Genomic DNA, 17,249 nt, shown 5'->3' with positions numbered 1-17,249 from the left:
GAGCACATTTCAGGCCATTTGGAGTCGATTGGTACCCATATTGAAGCACCTTATTTTTTGTCCCATATGTACAGGTGGAGTTGGCACTTTGACATTTTCAGCAACATGCTGAGCTGGCCCTTTGAGGAGTATCTCGGGAAGGCAAGGTCGTAGAGAGCTGAGACACACATCAGCGTGTTCAGCGTGGTCCAAATAGGGCAGATGGATCACGCTTCTAGGTCTGCAGGACTCCCGCTGCGCAGCTACAAACCAAATGCCTATCCCAGTCAGAGTCTATGCGATTGGTGAAAAGTGAAAATTTGACTAAGTGCTTTTGGCAAAAGCGTCCCCCAGAACATGTTTAGGAGCACATTTCAGGCCATTTGGAGTCGATTGGTACCCATATTGAAGCACCTTATTTTTTGTCCCATATGTACAAGTGGCACTTTGACATTTTCAGCAACATGCTGAGCTGGCCCTTTGAGGAGTATCTCGGGAAGGCAAGGTCGTAGAGAGATGAGACACACATCAGCGTGTTCAGCGTGGTCCAAATAGGGCAGATGGATCACGCTTCTAGGTCTGCAGGACTCCTGCTGCGCAGCTACAAACCAAATGCCTATCCCAGTCAGTCTATGCGATCGGTGAAAAGTGAAAATTTGACTAAGTGCTTTTGGCAAAAGCGTCCCCCAGAACATGATTAGGAGCACATTTCAGGCCATTTGGAGTCGATTGGTACCCATATTGAAGCACCTTATTTTTTGTCTCATATGTACAAGTGGCACTTTGACATTTTCAGCAACATGCTGAGCTGGCCCTTTGAGGAGTATCTCGGGAAGGCAAGGTCGTAGAGAGATGAGACACACATCAGTGTGTTCAGCGTGGTCCAAATAGGGCAGATGGATCACGCTTCTATGTCTGCAGGACTCCCGCTGCGCAGCTACAAACCAAATGCCTATCCCAGTCAGAGTCTATGCGATCGGTGAAAAGTGAAAATTTGACTAAGTGCTTTTGGCAAAAGCGTCCCCCAGAACATGTTTAGGAGCACATTTCAGGCCATTTGGAGTCGATTGGTACCCATATTGAAGCACCTTATTTTTTGTCCCATATGTACAAGTGGCACTTTGACATTTTCAGCAACATGCTGAGCTGGCCCTTTGAGGAGTATCTCGGGAAGGCAAGGTCGTAGAGAGATGAGACACACATCAGCGTGTTCAGCGTGGTCCAAATAGGGCAGATGGATCACGCTTCTAGGTCTGCAGGACTCCCGCTGCGCAGCTACAAACCAAATGCCTATCCCAGTCAGAGTCTATGCGATCGGTGAAAAGTGAAAATTTGACTAAGTGCTTTTGGCAAAAGCGTACCCCAGATCATGATTAGGAGCACATTTCAGGCCATTTGGAGTCGATTGGTACCCATATTGAAGCACCTTATTTTTTGTCCCATATGTACAAGTGGAGTTCAGCAACATGCTGAGCTGGTCCTTTGAGGAGTATCTCGGGAAGGCAAGGTCGTAGAGAGCTGAGACACACATCAGCGTGTTCAGCGTGGTCCAAATAGGGCAGATGGATCACGCCTCTAGGTCTGCAGGACTCCCGCTGCGCAGCTACAAACCAAATGCCTATCCCAGTCAGTCTATGCGATCGGTGAAAAGTCAAAATTTGACTAAGTGCTTTTGGCAAAAGCGTCCCCCAGAACATGATTAGGAGCACATTTCAGGCCATTTGGAGTCGATTGGTACCCATATTGAAGCACCTTATTTTTTGTCCCATATGTACAAGTGGAGTTGGCACTTTGACATTTTCAGCAACATGCTGAGCTGGCCCTTTGAGGAGTATCTCGGGAAGGCAAGGTCGTAGAGAGCTGAGACACACATCAGCGTGTTCAGCGTGGTCCAAATAGGGCAGATGGATCATGCTTCTAGGTCTGCAGGACTCCCGCTGCGCAGCTACAAACCAAATGCCTATCCCAGTCAGAGTCTATGCGATCGGTGAAAAGTGAAAATTTGACTAAGTGCTTTTGGCAAAAGCGTTCCCCAGAACATGTTTAGGAGCACATTTCAGGCCATTTGGAGTCGATTGGTACCCATATTGAAGCACCTTATTTTTTTTCCCATATGTACAGGTGGAGTTTGCACTTTGACATTTTCAGCAACATGCTGAGCTGGCCCTTTGAGGAGTATCTCGGGAAGGCAAGGTTGTAGAGAGCTGAGACACACATCAGCGTGTTCAGCGTGGTCCAAATAGGGCAGATGGATCACGCTTCTAGGTCTGCAGGACTCCCGCTGTGCAGCTACAAACCAAATGCCTATCCCAGTCAGAGTCTATGCGATCGGTGAAAAGTGAAAATTTGACTAAGTGCTTTTGGCAAAAGCGTCCCCCAGAACATGTTTAGGAGCACATTTCAGGCCATTTGGAGTCGATTGGTACCCATATTGAAGCACCTTATTTTTTGTCCCATATGTACAAGTGGCACTTTGACATTTTCAGCAACATGCTGAGCTGGCCCTTTGAGGAGTATCTCGGGAAGGCAAGGTCGTAGAGAGATGAGACACACATCAGCGTGTTCAGCGTGGTCCAAATAGGGCAGATGGATCACGCTTCTAGGTCTGCAGGACTCCTGCTGCGCAGCTACAAACCAAATGCCTATCCCAGTCAGTCTATGCGATCGGTGAAAAGTGAAAATTTGACTAAGTGCTTTTGGCAAAAGCGTCCCCCAGAACATGATTAGGAGCACATTTCAGGCCATTTGGAGTCGATTGGTACCCATATTGAAGCATCTTATTTTTTGTCTCATATGTACAAGTGGCACTTTGACATTTTCAGCAACATGCTGAGCTGGCCCTTTGAGGAGTATCTCGGGAAGGCAAGGTCGTAGAGAGATGAGACACACATCAGTGTGTTCAGCGTGGTCCAAATAGGGCAGATGGATCACGCTTCTATGTCTGCAGGACTCCCGCTGCGCAGCTACAAACCAAATGCCTATCCCAGTCAGAGTCTATGCGATCGGTGAAAAGTGAAAATTTGACTAAGTGCTTTTGGCAAAAGCGTCCCCCAGAACATGTTTAGGAGCACATTTCAGGCCATTTGGAGTCGATTGGTACCCATATTGAAGCACCTTATTTTTTGTCCCATATGTACAAGTGGCACTTTGACATTTTCAGCAACATGCTGAGCTGGCCCTTTGAGGAGTATCTCGGGAAGGCAAGGTCGTAGAGAGATGAGACACACATCAGTGTGTTCAGCGTGGTCCAAATAGGGCAGATGGATCACGCTTCTATGTCTGCAGGACTCCCGCTGCGCAGCTACAAACCAAATGCCTATCCCAGTCAGAGTCTATGCGATCGGTGAAAAGTGAAAATTTGACTAAGTGCTTTTGGCAAAAGCGTCCCCCAGAACATGTTTAGGAGCACATTTCAGGCCATTTGGAGTCGATTGGTACCCATATTGAAGCACCTTATTTTTTGTCCCATATGTACAAGTGGCATTTTGACATTTTCAGCAACATGCTGAGCTGGCCCTTTGAGGAGTATCTCGGGAAGGCAAGGTCGTAGAGAGATGAGACACACATCAGCGTGTTCAGCGTGGTCCAAATAGGGCAGATGGATCACGCTTCTAGGTCTGCAGGACTCCTGCTGCGCAGCTACAAACCAAATGCCTATCCCAGTCAGTCTATGCGATCGGTGAAAAGTGAAAATTTGACTAAGTGCTTTTGGCAAAAGCGTCCCCCAGAACATGATTAGGAGAACATTTCAGGCCATTTGGAGTCGATTGGTACTCATATTGAAGCACCTTATTTTTTGTCCCATATGTACAAGTGGCACTTTGACATTTTCAGCAACATGCTGAGCTGGCCCTTTGAGGAGTATCTCGGGAAGGCAAGGTCGTAGAGAGATGAGACACACATCAGTGTGTTCAGCGTGGTCCAAATAGGGCAGATGGATCACGCTTCTATGTCTGCAGGACTCCCGCTGCGCAGCTACAAACCAAATGCCTATCCCAGTCAGAGTCTATGCGATCGGTGAAAAGTGAAAATTTGACTATTCATTTGCCAGCTCAGCATGTCGTACCCCTCTGGATAATCGGATGTGTAGATTTTTAAATTTTTATCCTGATTCCCGACCGGCACCACACCGTGCAACCACTGTTAGCACTGGGCTAACCTCCACGGAAGACCACCAACACAGCTTACCGGACGCCGATCTAACTCACCAGGCCCAGTCTATGGGCCTGTGCCGGTAAGTCTCGCTGACTAAACGCTGACCAAACGCTGACCTGTGTGTATTGAATCTACTCTCCGCACTGGGCTCCCTCTGGAGCCCTCGCGTGTACGTTAAGTCTCCCCCTGTGCTACTGTCTCTGCTGACCTCACCGGCCTAACGTTACCAACAACAACAACAACCACCTCAACCCGTCACCTATTTCGACTCCGTCACTGGCCACAGTTGTGTTATTCCTCCCCAGAAAACCACCAACCCCACCGTGACATGGCTCCACTCACCTCGCCTGGATGTGACAGCTGCCTCCGGCTCAGCCAGAGGATCGACGAGCTGGAAGGAAGGATGTCCTTGCTGCACCAGCTGAGGGAAGACGAGCACAACATGGACTCGATGGTCGTCGCCCTGGGTCCTGCTGCCAACTCCACATCCACCGGAGAACTCGACTCGACTGTCCCACTCACGTCTCCGGAAAATCCTGCCACCACGGCCGCAACAGCTCACTGGTCCCGGCTAGGAGCTAAACCCAAGGCGCTGGTCAACTTCACCCCCGCTCCCGGATCCCATCGCAAGGAATCGTGGAATACTCTCCAGAAATGCACACCTGCATCCCTCAAATTGTCCAAAAAGTTTTCCATCCTGGATGAGGATAATTTTCCCCCACTTAAAAATGACCACTCTCCTCCGTCATCAAAGCCGGCTCCCCTCACTCAAGCACCCCGTCAAAAGCTCCGGAAAGCGGCTGCGCTCAGCCCCTCTGGGATCCCCCCTCGCCTGGAACCGATGTCGGGGAATCCCTCTTCCGTCCCGGCTGCTGTCCCCGCTGCCAACCCGGTCCGTCTTCACTCCGCGTCCTCTTCTCACAGCACTGACTCAGACTCCACTCTCCCTGGCAACGGGAACCAGCAGTCGTCACCCCCTCGTCCACTTTTCTCCCCAACCACAATAATAGTTGGAGATTCAATAATCAGAAATGTCCGCTTTTTTAACGCCGCCACACACTGTTTCCCTGGGTCCACAGTTCCAGTCATACTTAGCAAACTCCCGGCGCTGCTGCACTCTCTCCCGTCCTCCATAAAACGAGTGGTTGTTCACGTTGGGTCCAATGACACCTCTCGCAGACAGTCTGAACTGACAAAAACTCATTTTTTAGACCTTTTAAACTTTTTAAGCAGCTGCGGGAAGTCTGTTTTTATTTCCGGGCCGACTCCCACCGTGGCCCGCGGAGTAGAAGGTTTTAGCAGGATTCTCAGTCTCCACACCTGGTTACAGTCCACCTGCTCCACTCGCAACATCAACTTCATAGACAATTTTAATCTGTTCTGGAACCACTCCCCCCTCTTCAAAAACGACGGCCTCCACCCGAACAGGCACGGTAGCCGCATGCTAGCGGCTAACCTGCAGCACGCCATCCATACCACCGCACATGCATGACTGTTTACCTGCCACACCCCCCCCACTCACTCCGCTCACTCTTCTTCTCCGCCCAAAGCTTCACTGGCAGCTCACACCTTACTCATGACCACTAGCACCTCCCCCTGGTCATTACACCCACAACCTGTAACTTTCCACATTCAGACCATCATCACATGCAGGCACCCCCGCCCACTGAGCACAAGACATCCTGATCTGGTCAACCTGCGTCCACTTCCCCGGTCCTCACAGCCCCTCACAATGCAACATCACCTCAAAGTAGCCTTATTTAACACCCGCTCCCTCAACAACAAAAGCCTCATCCTCAGTGAATACATAACAGACAATAACCTGGATTTTCTCTGTCTCACTGAAACCTGGCAAAAACCCCTGGACTATTTTTCATTAAACCAAGCCACCCCCACAGGATACACCTATATGGACAAACCCCGCACAGAGGGCCGGGGAGGTGGCATTGCTGCCATCTACATCAAGACAACCACCATCTCCATTCCTCCTGCCCCCCATTTGAACACCTCACCTACAAACTCTCTGGTCCCTGTCCTCTGGTCACAGCCATCATATATCGCCCCCCCAAACCACATCCCTCCTTCCTTTCTGATCTTGCTGACCTTCTAACCCAGCTATCTGCCATCTCGCCATCTGTTCTCCTCCTAGGTGATTTTAATCTACATATTGACAGCACAGACAATAAACCGGCCACAGAATTCCTGGAACTGTTAAATTGTCTCAACTTCAACCAACATATCAACTTCCCAACACACAGCCGTGGTCACATTCTGGACTTGGTCTGCTCCACCAATCTCAACATCCAACAGTTAACCAGCCACAACCTGCATATCTCTGACCACCTGGCTATCACCATGGACATAGACATCCCCATCCCCACCACAAAACAAAACCGGACCATAACCTTCAGAAATCCTAAATCCATCTCTCCCACTGCTCTCTCAACCTCACTCACCCATTGTCTGTCTGCTTTACCCCGCCCACCATCTGATGACCCCACTGACCTGGTTAACTACTACAACTGCACACTCTCCTCCTGCTTGGATCAGCTTGCCCCCGCCAAAACAAAAACAGTTTCTTTCACTCACTCTGCCCCCTGGTTCACCCCCACACTCCGCCAAATGAAGACCCGGAAAAGACAACTTGAAAGACTCTGCAATAAAACCGGATTAACAGTTCACCATCTCGCCTACACCGACCACCTACAACAGTACAAAGAAGCACTCAACACTGCCCGGACCACCCACTACTCCCACCTCATCCACTCTGGCTCCAACAACCCCAAGGCTCTGTTTTCCACCATCAACTCCCTTCTCAAACCTCACGACAACACCTCCTCATCATTCACTACTGAAAAGTGCCAATCATTCCTATCATTCTTCCAAACAAAAATCAACACCATTTACAGTAACCTCAACACCTCCAGGATCCCTCCCATCTCCCCGCCTGACTCCCTCCCTGCCTCCCCACCCACCACTATCCAGTACCTAACCCACTTCTCTCCAGTATCACCAGCACAACTCACAACCATCATGACCGGAATAAAAACCTCCACCTGCCCCATACCCTCCAAACTCATCAAGAACTGCCTCCCTGTCATCTCCTCACTCATCATTGACTTCATTAACGCCTCCCTCCGCTCTGGTTCTGTCCCCCAAACCCTCAAACTGGCTGCCATCACTCCCATCATCAAAAAACCCGGTCTGGACCCTGACAACCCAAATAACTTCCGCCCCATCTCCAATCTCCCCTTCCTGTCAAAAATCCTGGAACGTGCTGTCGCCTCACAACTCACAACCCACCTCACCTGCAATAACCTGTTTGAATCATTCCAATCTGGTTTCCATACAAAACACAGCACCGAGACAGCCCTCCTGAAAGTCACCAACGACCTCCTCCTCTCCTCAGACTCCGGACACCTCACCATCCTCATCCTCCTCGACCTCACAGCAGCCTTCGACACCATCAACCACTCCATCCTGCTCTCCCGTCTGGAATCCTCTCTCCACATCACTGGCACAGCACTCTCCTGGTTACACTCCTACCTCTCCAACCGACAACAGTTCATCAGCATCAACAACTGCACCTCCACCACCGCTCCCCTGTCACAAGGTGTCCCCCAGGGGTCGGTGCTTGGTCCCCTCCTCTTCATCCTCTACATCCTCCCCCTTGGCCAGATCATCCGTCAACATGGACTCCATTTTCACTGTTACGCCGACGATATCCAACTGTACATCTCCACCAAAGCCATCACCAACAACACCCACTCCACCCTCAGCAACTGTCTCACAGAAATTAAATCTTGGATGCAAACAAACTATCTTCAACTGAACAGTGACAAATCGGACATAATCATCATTGACCCCACATCCCGCACTAAAGCCAGCCACAACTTCTCCCTCACCTTTGATAACTGCACTTTGTCTCCCTCATCCCACACCCGCAACCTAGGAATCATCTTCGACAGTAAGCTAAGGTTTGACCTCCACATCAATCACATCACCAGGACCGCCTTCTTCCACCTCAAGAACATCGCCCGTCTCCGCCCCTCACTCACCTTCTCTGCTGCAGAAACCCTCATCCATGCATTCATCACATCCAGACTGGACTACTGCAACAGCATCCTCTATGGTTCACCATCCAAACTCCTCAATAAACTGCAATACATCCAGAACTCAGCCGCACGCCTGCTTACCCACACCCGCTCCAGAGATCACATCACCCCCGTCCTCCGTGACCTGCACTGGCTGCCCATCACTCACCGCATACAGTTCAAAATCATCCTCCTCACACACAAAGCACTTAATAAACTGGCCGCCCCCTACCTCACAGACCTGCTCCATCACCACACCCCCTCCCGCGACCTCCGCTCATCCGAAGGAAACGTCCTGTCACTACCCACACGGACCAAGCACCGAACCTGGGGGGCACAGAGCCTTCTCCATTGCTGCCCCCTCCCTCTGGAACTCACTCCCCAAACCCATCCGCACCTGCACTCACCTCCCAACTTTCAAGACCATGTTAAAAACACACCTTTTTAAATCAGCTTTTAATACATAATTTCTGTGTGTGTTTTATATTGTTTTCTATGTTTTATACTGTGTTAGCTGCTTTTAATTGAATGTCTTGTGTTCTTAACTGCATTTATTGTATGTAAAGTGTCTTTGGGCTTCTGGAAAAGCGCTTATTAATAAAATGTATTATTATTAAAAATTTATTAAGTGCTTTTGGCAAAAGCGTCTCCCAAAACATGATTAGGAGCACATTTCAGGCCATTTGGAGTCGATTGGTACCCATATTGAAGCACCTTATTTTTTGTCCCGTATGTACACTTTGACATTTTCAGCAACATGCTGAGCTGGCCCTTTGAGGAGTATCTCGGGAAGGCAAGGTCGTAGAGAGATGAGACACACATCAGCGTGTTCAGCAAATAGGGCAGATGGATCACGCTTCTATGTCTGCAGGACTCCCGCTGCGCAGCTACAAACCAAATGCCTATCCCAGTCAGAGTCTATGCGATCGGTGAAAAGTGAAAATTTGACTAAGTGCTTTTGGCAAAAGCGTCCCCCAGAACATGTTTAGGAGCACATTTCAGGCCATTTGGAGCCGAGTCGTATCTCGGGAAGGCAAGGTCGTAGAGAGATGAGACACACATCAGCGTGTTCAGCGTGGTCCAAATAGGGCAGATGGATCACGCTTCTAGGTCTGCAGGACTCCCGCTGCGCAGCTACAAACCAAATGCCTATCCCAGTCAGAGTCTATGCGATCGGTGAAAAGTGAAAATTTGACTAAGTGCTTTTGGCAAAAGCGTACCCCAGAACATGATTAGGAGCACATTTCAGGCCATTTGGAGTCGATTGGTACCCATATTGAAGCACCTTATTTTTTGTCCCATATGTACAAGTGGCACTTTGACATTTTCAGCAACATGCTGAGCTGGCCCTTTGAGGAGTATCTCGGGAAGGCAAGGTCGTAGAGAGATGAGACACACATCAGCGTGTTCAGCGTGGTCCAAATAGGGCAGATGGATCACGCTTCTAGGTCTGCAGGACTCCCGCTGCGCAGCTACAAACCAAATGCCTATCCCAGTCAGTCTATGCGATCGGTGAAAAGTGAAAATTTGACTAAGTGCTTTTGGCAAAAGCGTCGAGAGGGGTCTGTCTGCGGCCTGCAAGAGGGAGGCGTTTCGCGTAGAGGCGTGTCGCGTAGTGACGTCACTACGCGACACGCCCCCTCCACACGGGAAAGTCACGTTGAACCACGCGAGATGTAAAATGAGACCGCCAAAACGGATAACAAAACAGGAAGTAAACCAGTTCCGCCGTAAAAGTTGACTAGTCTGAATGGCCGAACATATGCAGACTGTAAGTGTCAGTGTAATTTAATTAATTCATCGATTAATGTATATAATAATTGTGTTTAGCGATGGACTAAGGAAGTAAGGCTATATTTATCCATATTATTAAATATAAGTGTATAAACAGAACGAAGCCAGCCCGTTGCCGACTCAGCAAAATGTAACGTTAGCAAAGTTTCAGAGGGTTATTTGCCTGTTTGATAAGTGACATGCAGCGTATACATACGTTTTACTGCAAATGATCCTAAAAGGTTGAGCCAAATAGAATTGGGTGTTGTAACTTAGCCAGCAATCTGGTGTAACTAATAAATTGTAACTCTGCTATAATATTGACCAGCTCATTCAAAAACATTATTCTCACCGTGGTCTAGTGCAGCAATAGTTTGTTTGAAATTATTGTTCACATTTACATTTAAACACGTACTTCCTACAGTCACAAAAGTGACCATTTCTTAAAGGTTAGGGGAAGGGAACAATAACACAATACCAGACCGTTGCTAGGTAAAACGAGCCGTTGCTAGGGACTCAATAAATGCGCATCACCCTGAGCAGACGAACAGGCGATTAACAGCCACTCTACTCAAGACTAGCTCACTAAATATTATGTATCAAGAAGTGATTCAATACAGTGCAGAGGAAGCCATTTGTACGTATGGGTTTCTCCTGAGGGTTTAGCTATGTGCCATCAGGTTATGCCAGTAACAGAAATATTTGGCCGAACTTGATCGTGAGGTTATATCCTTGTGTTTTTGATAGTGTTGTGTGCACACATTTAAAAAAAACTTTTATGTTTGCTTTCAGCTCCATCCAACCATCATCATAGATGGTAATAAACCTCAGGTGGTTTCAACAGATCAAACACATACATGTGTTATCTGTTTGAAAAAGGGAGAATATGCGAAAATTGCTGCACACGTTCAATGCCATGAAAGGGCAGTTGTTCGTCATGGAGGTACTGTATGTTTTAATTTTAAATCCAGAGACATCCATGCAGATGTTTTTCAATGTTGTAAATTTGGTCTTTATTTAAGTGAATAGTTTATATCAAAGTGTGCATGAATGTTGTTGGTGAACATATATAAGAATTTAATGCACAAATTGTTTGTAAATCCAATTTCCATTTGTTTGCAGGTTATAAAATGTACAAGTGCCTGCGAGGCTGTGTCAAAACACCACATCACCATTGCTGTTACTGTGGCCGCACAGTCACTAGGCAGGATGTATTCATATGTCATGTCAAAACCTGCAGCAATACTTTCGGTATTCCTTTGTTCGGATAAGTTATATTTTAACATTTACATGCAAATTAATTTCTCACAGTTTTCAGTTAAAATGCATGCTTTCTTTCTCTGTCCTCCATCAATACCGCAGCCTCCTCCATCTCTGCAGTCCCCTCTCTTTCTGCAGCAGCCAGCGGGTCTCCAACTTCCAGTGTCTCTACTGTTGCCCATGCCTCAGTAGCCTCCTCAGCAGCTTCCCCTGGAGTCTCCTCCTCTGTCTCGAATGCTGCCCGTGCCCCTGGAGTCTCCTCCTCTGTCTCGAATGCTGCCCGTGCCCCTGGAGTCTCCTCCTCTGTCTCGAACGCTGCCCATGCCTTAGCAGCCTCCTCAGCCTCTAACGCTGCCCATGCCTTAGCAGCCTCCTCAGCAGCCTCCTCTGTCTCTAACGCTGCCCATGCCTTAGCAGCCTCCTCAGCCTCTAACGCTGCCCATGCCTTAGCAGCCTCCTCAGCAGCCTCCTCTGTCTCTAATGCTGACCATGTCTCAGCAGCCTCCTCAGCAGCCTCCTCTGTCTCTAACGCTGACCATGTCTCAGCAGCCTCCTCAGCAGCCTCCTCCTACCCAACCATCTTTACTCTTCCGCAAAGCAGAAATGTTGGAATACTTAAATCAAGGCCAAAGAAAACTACCTGCACCTTTTGTAATTTGATTGTTAATAAAAAAAACATCAAAGTACACATACAGAGACGTCATACATCATCAATCACTGACATAACGTCAACTCACCATCTGCCATCACAATGCATAGACAGTAAGAATGGAATATTCGCTGTCCAAAGAACATTTTCTGGGCCGATTACTCCAATTCATGTTCAAAATTGTACTTGGGGAGAAAAACATAAAATATTGTGTGAGGTGGAGAAATGCAGACGGGCAGGAGAGTTTGCCAGAAGAAGTGGCCTAATGGGATTTCAGTGCATGCATCTGAAATCCATTTCTTTTTGTCCCTTGTTTTCACAAACACACGTGACTCTCAAAGAAGAGGTTCTGAAAGATATGGTGGATAAGAGATGGATATCTGAAAACACTATGCACTTGTGTCTCTCACAAAAAAAAACAGCAGAGTCCGAGGGATGCCCTCTCAGTGAGGAAATCACACTTGAAAATGGAACATCAAAAATGTATGTGTCTGTGAAGGACAGTGGCACATCATACTACTCTAGGTTAGGGAGAGTAGTGGTTTATTTTGACAGGAAAAAAAATACTTGGCACTGCCCTTGCGCAAAGCAGAAGAACAGCTGTCCACACAAATCAATTGCAAAATGGCACTTGAACCAAACACATCCTCAACTTTTTCAGAAAGTGAGATCAACAGATTCCGATGTGTTTGATGTTTTTGAAACTGATGGACATCAAGATGACCACGGCACTGGGCATGAGACAACATTGGTATATCCACCAGAGGGAACCGGTCTGATTGCAATGATTGAGTATTTGCTGAAGAACAAGAGATTACCAACTGTCTTGCCAAAAGATGTCAGTACTCCATCAAATGGAAGCACATTGCCACAGCACCTAATCCCTCAAGAAACATTTTGTGCGGTGTGTCCAGGAAGGGTACCTCTTTCTGAACCAATCTTGATATCACTGAAAGCCAAGATTGTGATGTTCACGGGTGTAGTAGAAGGTCAGCATTTTTAAGAAATGCATAATAATTGCAAATTGCAGTCTAGTCACAGATATTACATTTTATGTGTCTTGCATCTAGTCAAATTTTAAAAAAAATCACATTAGTTCATTTTTTATCCTTACACTTAATACTTTTGCTTCTTATACTGTAGATGTGTCCACATATTGTAAGAGGTGTGGGATATGTGGAACATTCTACCGCTACCAGGAGTGGATTGAGGGGCTGCACAACTTTGATGACAACATCATTCTGACATTGCACCTTTGCCTTTTCTTGAGAGAGTCTGTGCAGGTATTCATTTATTGTGTTTTCATTTCTATGTCCTGTTTAAATCAAATAATGACTTATGTACTTATTGTTTACCATGTTAAGCTGTACACCTTTGTCACAGCAGCGGTTTTGACATGAAATAGTAGGACAAACTAGAAAATTTCCTCTCGGGAAATTTTGAATGGGCCACGGGAGCTACTGTGGGTTGTGCCATCTCTGTCAACATGGGAATCAAACCCACGATCTTAAGGTCAAGACAGAGCTGATCAGACAGACACATGATCATCTTTCTATAAGCACTGATATGGAGGAGCTGTAACCACATTAGGTTAACTGTGTGTGTGTGTGTGTGTGTGTGTGTGTGTGTGTGTGTGTGTGTGACACCAACAAGGTTTAACTTTAAAACCAGATTAAATCATGGTTTAAGTTTAAATTCGGTTGCACGTTAACTGTGTTTTAATCACATGAAGGTGTGTGTGTGTTTGTGTGTGTGTGTAATCACATGAAGCTGGCTCTAGAGTCTGTGTGTGTGTGTGTGTGTGACTGACTTGACACATAGTTAGTTAGTAGCTGCATCCTGTGTCAGTCTGATTTAGCTGTGTCTGTGTTTATAAACATTTAAACGAGCGCCAGTTGGATTGTTTATGAAGTTAACGAGCTCTGGCCTGAGGATCAAAGAGGTTACCACGGCGATAGGGGGGCAGACTGAGACAGACAGAAACGTGGAGAAAAAGAGCCATTTTCTGCCTCTGCACCGGCCTCACATTTAGGCTTAGGGTGAGAAAACGGTAACTCCTATCAGAACAAAACACAGATCACATTGCTCTAAGGACTTCCTGAAAATTTCGGTACGATTTGGTGTTTCTACAGTAAATATTTTGGCGACGCTGGCAGTTTTAAAACATCAGGCCGTTCTGCTTCTCTCAGAAAATATTTGTATTGGAGTCAATGAGGAGCAGAGACAGACGTGGCCGCACTCAGAGGCTGATTCTGTAAGTTCTGTAAGTCTCTCTGATATTTTGAGCACATGAATTGATAGATAACAAGTTTGTCTTACAAATTCTGAAAAAATTATGTGTGTAGAGTGTTAATTGTGGCCGTGCTGACAGTTTATCCAGAAAAAATACAGAATGTTTCTTCACTCTCTCCCACTCTAACCGATGATGTCACATGCTCTGACACGAACATTCCATGCAATACACACCCATTATAATCTCATAATTTCTCCAAAAATGATCATGGTCATTGATCAGGGATTGATCAAAAACTCTATGACCTATCAAAACGTGGAGTAATGCGACAATACACAAGACTTGTGTCTACTGTTTAAAGTTTAAATGAAGTCTCTAGGTGAAAGTATGCCTGAGCAGTTGACGTTTGTTAAACTCCAATGATTGGTCTTTTTCGCTCTTTTTTTTCCGCCCGTCCCATTGACTTACATGCAAATATTTTGCGTAGTTTTTCGCGACTTATACTCGAAGAGTTGCAGGACTAGTAGCGAATCGAAAAAGCGTCCGGAAGATGAAAAATAACTAGAAAAAGCATTTCCAAGAATGGAAATGGTGTGACTGCTGATAGCAACTGAACGCTGTTGCAGAATTAGCAAATAGTGCAAGCAGTGATCACCATACAAATGTTTGACCAAGGTCAGAATCGAACCCACAACCTCATGGTCATTAGACTTCCACTCTGCCTCTAGGCCACAGTGCACACACAGTTGCAGAGACTGTTGTCTGTTAATGATCTGCACACTGTCTCACTCTGACATCAAGAAAGCTTGAGAGTCAAGCTTGAATGACTTAGAATGAAAATTTCTGTGAATTTCAGGCTGAGAGCAGCAGTTTCAACATGAAGCAAGTTATCAGAAGTCAACAGAGGACAACTGGGAAAATAATTCACTATAATTGTTGTTGAGGCAAGAATTGAACCAGCAACCTTCAGGTCTCCAGACCAGCAAGCTAACCACTAGGCTACAGACAGAGACAGTATGTGAGGGGTAAAGAAAACCTTTGATAAGAGGATCACTGGCTTCTGCTTAAAAAAAAAAGTAAGGAATCGAACCCATGACCTCATGATCAATAAACCTTTACTCTGCCACTTCGCCACAGAGAGCACAGACATAAGCATGTTTCAGACAGAGTTGTGGAGAATTCTCAGCATTGGGCTGAATGAGAGCAGAGAGCTCCCTGGCTGCATTTAAAAAATATTTAAAATTATTATCTAAGTCTCTTTGCATTTTTGACCAGAATTTTAGCCAGAAGACAAGTGTGGCTACAAAACTGGAGAAAATAATTTGTCTAGAGTTTAATTTGCAGAAAAAGTTAAATATTTGAAAAAGTATAAATAGTTAAAAAGAGAAAAGTAATGCCGATAAAGTTCAAAAAAAGCTGCACGTTTTGATATATGAATTGTTGAAATAGCACAACACCTAACACACTAACCATATGGCCACAGATAACCTGAGTTACAATGAGCTTTATACTATGAGGAATCAAAGACTGTCCAATGACAGCTGAATAATTGGAATCAAAAGTCAAGCAATGAAGTGAAAAGACTGAGGCAGGAATCGAACCCATGACCATATGATCATTAAACCTTTACTCTGCCACTCGGCTACAGAGAGCACACTGCTTTCAAAACTGTTGTCATTCATTGTAATGTGATGATGTGCTGCAAACTGGTATGAGTAATCAAGGAGATAACAAACACCTGTAACCAATTGAAGGCGGGGGAGGAGAGCAGAATTGAACATAACATAACAGGAATTCTTCCCTTGGATTCGAACCAGTGACCTTAGGGTTGGCAGGCAGTTACCCTAACCCCTACACTACAGTGGAGTTGTGAAGAAGAGAGGTTGAGACTTTGATGAATGTGAGATTTTTTGTGAAAAAGTTAAATATTTGAAAAAGTATAAATAGTTAAAAAGAGAAAAGTAATGCCGATAAAGTTCAAAAAAAGCTGCACGTTTTGATATATGAATTGTTGAAATAGCACAAAGTATGAAGGACTAGAAGAAGACCGTAAAAAGGCGGAAGAAAATGGCCAAACAGAAGAACAATAGTGTGACTGCTTCAGCAGTCACACTAACTAGAAAAAGCATTTCCAAGAATGGAAATGGTGTGACTGCTGACAGCAACTGAACGCTGTTGCAGAATTAGCAAATAGTGCAAGCTGTGATCACCATACAAATGTTTGACCAAGGTCGGACTCGAACCCACATCCTCATGGTCATTAGACTTCCACTCTGCCTCTAGGCCACAGTGCACACACAGTTGCAGAGACTGTTGTCTGTTAATGATCTGCACACTGTCAACATCAAGAAAGCTTGAGAGTCAAGCTTGAATGACTTAGAATGAAAATGTCTGTGAATTTCAGGCTGAGCACTAACCATATGGCCACAGAGAACCTGAGTTACAATGAGCTTTATACTATGAGGAATCAAAGACTGTCCAATGACAGCTGAATAATTGGAATCAAAAGTCAAGCAATGAAGTGAAAAGACTGAGGCAGGAATCGAACCCATGACCATATGATCACTAAACCTTTACTCTGCCACTCGGCTACAGAGAGCACACTGCTTTCAAAACTGTTGTCATTCATTGTAATGTGAAGATGTGCTGCAAACTGGTATGAGTAATCAAGGAGATAACAAACACCTGTAACCAATTGAAGGCGGGGGAGGAGAGCAGAATTCAACATAACATAACAAGAGTTCTTCCCTTGGATTCGAACCAGTGACCTTAGGGTTGGCAAACATCCACCCTAACCCCTACACTACAGTGGAGTTGTGAAGAAGAGAGGTTGAGACTTTGATGAATGTGAGATTTTTTGTGAAAAAGTTAAATATTTGAAAAAGTATAAATAGTTAAAAAGAGAAAAGTAATGCCGATAAAGTTCAAAAAAAGCTGCACGTTTTGATATATGAATTGTTGAAATAGCACAAAGTATGAAGGACTAGAAGAAGACCGTAAAAAGGCGGAAGAAAATGGCCAAACAGAAGAACAATAGTGTGACTGCTTCAGCAGTCACACTAACTAGAAAAAGATAGCATTTCCTGCAGAAAATGCGTGTGAATGC

The 17,249-nt window shown here is 45.9% G+C and overlaps 1 long non-coding RNA gene and 1 pseudogene across 1 annotated transcript; both read left to right on the top strand.

The window, feature by feature from the left end:
• Positions 1-4,462: 4,462 nt before the first annotated feature.
• LOC146975323 (uncharacterized) lies at positions 4,463-9,969 on the top strand (annotated as a pseudogene).
• Positions 9,970-10,543: 574 nt separating this feature from the next.
• Positions 10,544-13,187, top strand: LOC146975322 (uncharacterized). The gene is made up of 5 exons (XR_015037342.1): positions 10,544-10,638; positions 10,794-10,944; positions 11,124-11,252; positions 11,364-12,899; positions 13,054-13,187. It is a non-coding gene; the product is annotated as an uncharacterized LOC146975322 (long non-coding RNA).
• Positions 13,188-17,249: the final 4,062 nt, after the last annotated feature.

The sequence above is a fragment of the Trachurus japonicus genome, chromosome 13, assembly GCF_045865225.1.
Source record: "Trachurus japonicus isolate A0001 chromosome 13, Traja_1.0".
NCBI classification, from domain to species: Eukaryota; Metazoa; Chordata; class Actinopteri; order Carangiformes; family Carangidae; genus Trachurus; species Trachurus japonicus.
This window is presented reverse-complemented; position numbering and strand designations above follow the sequence as displayed.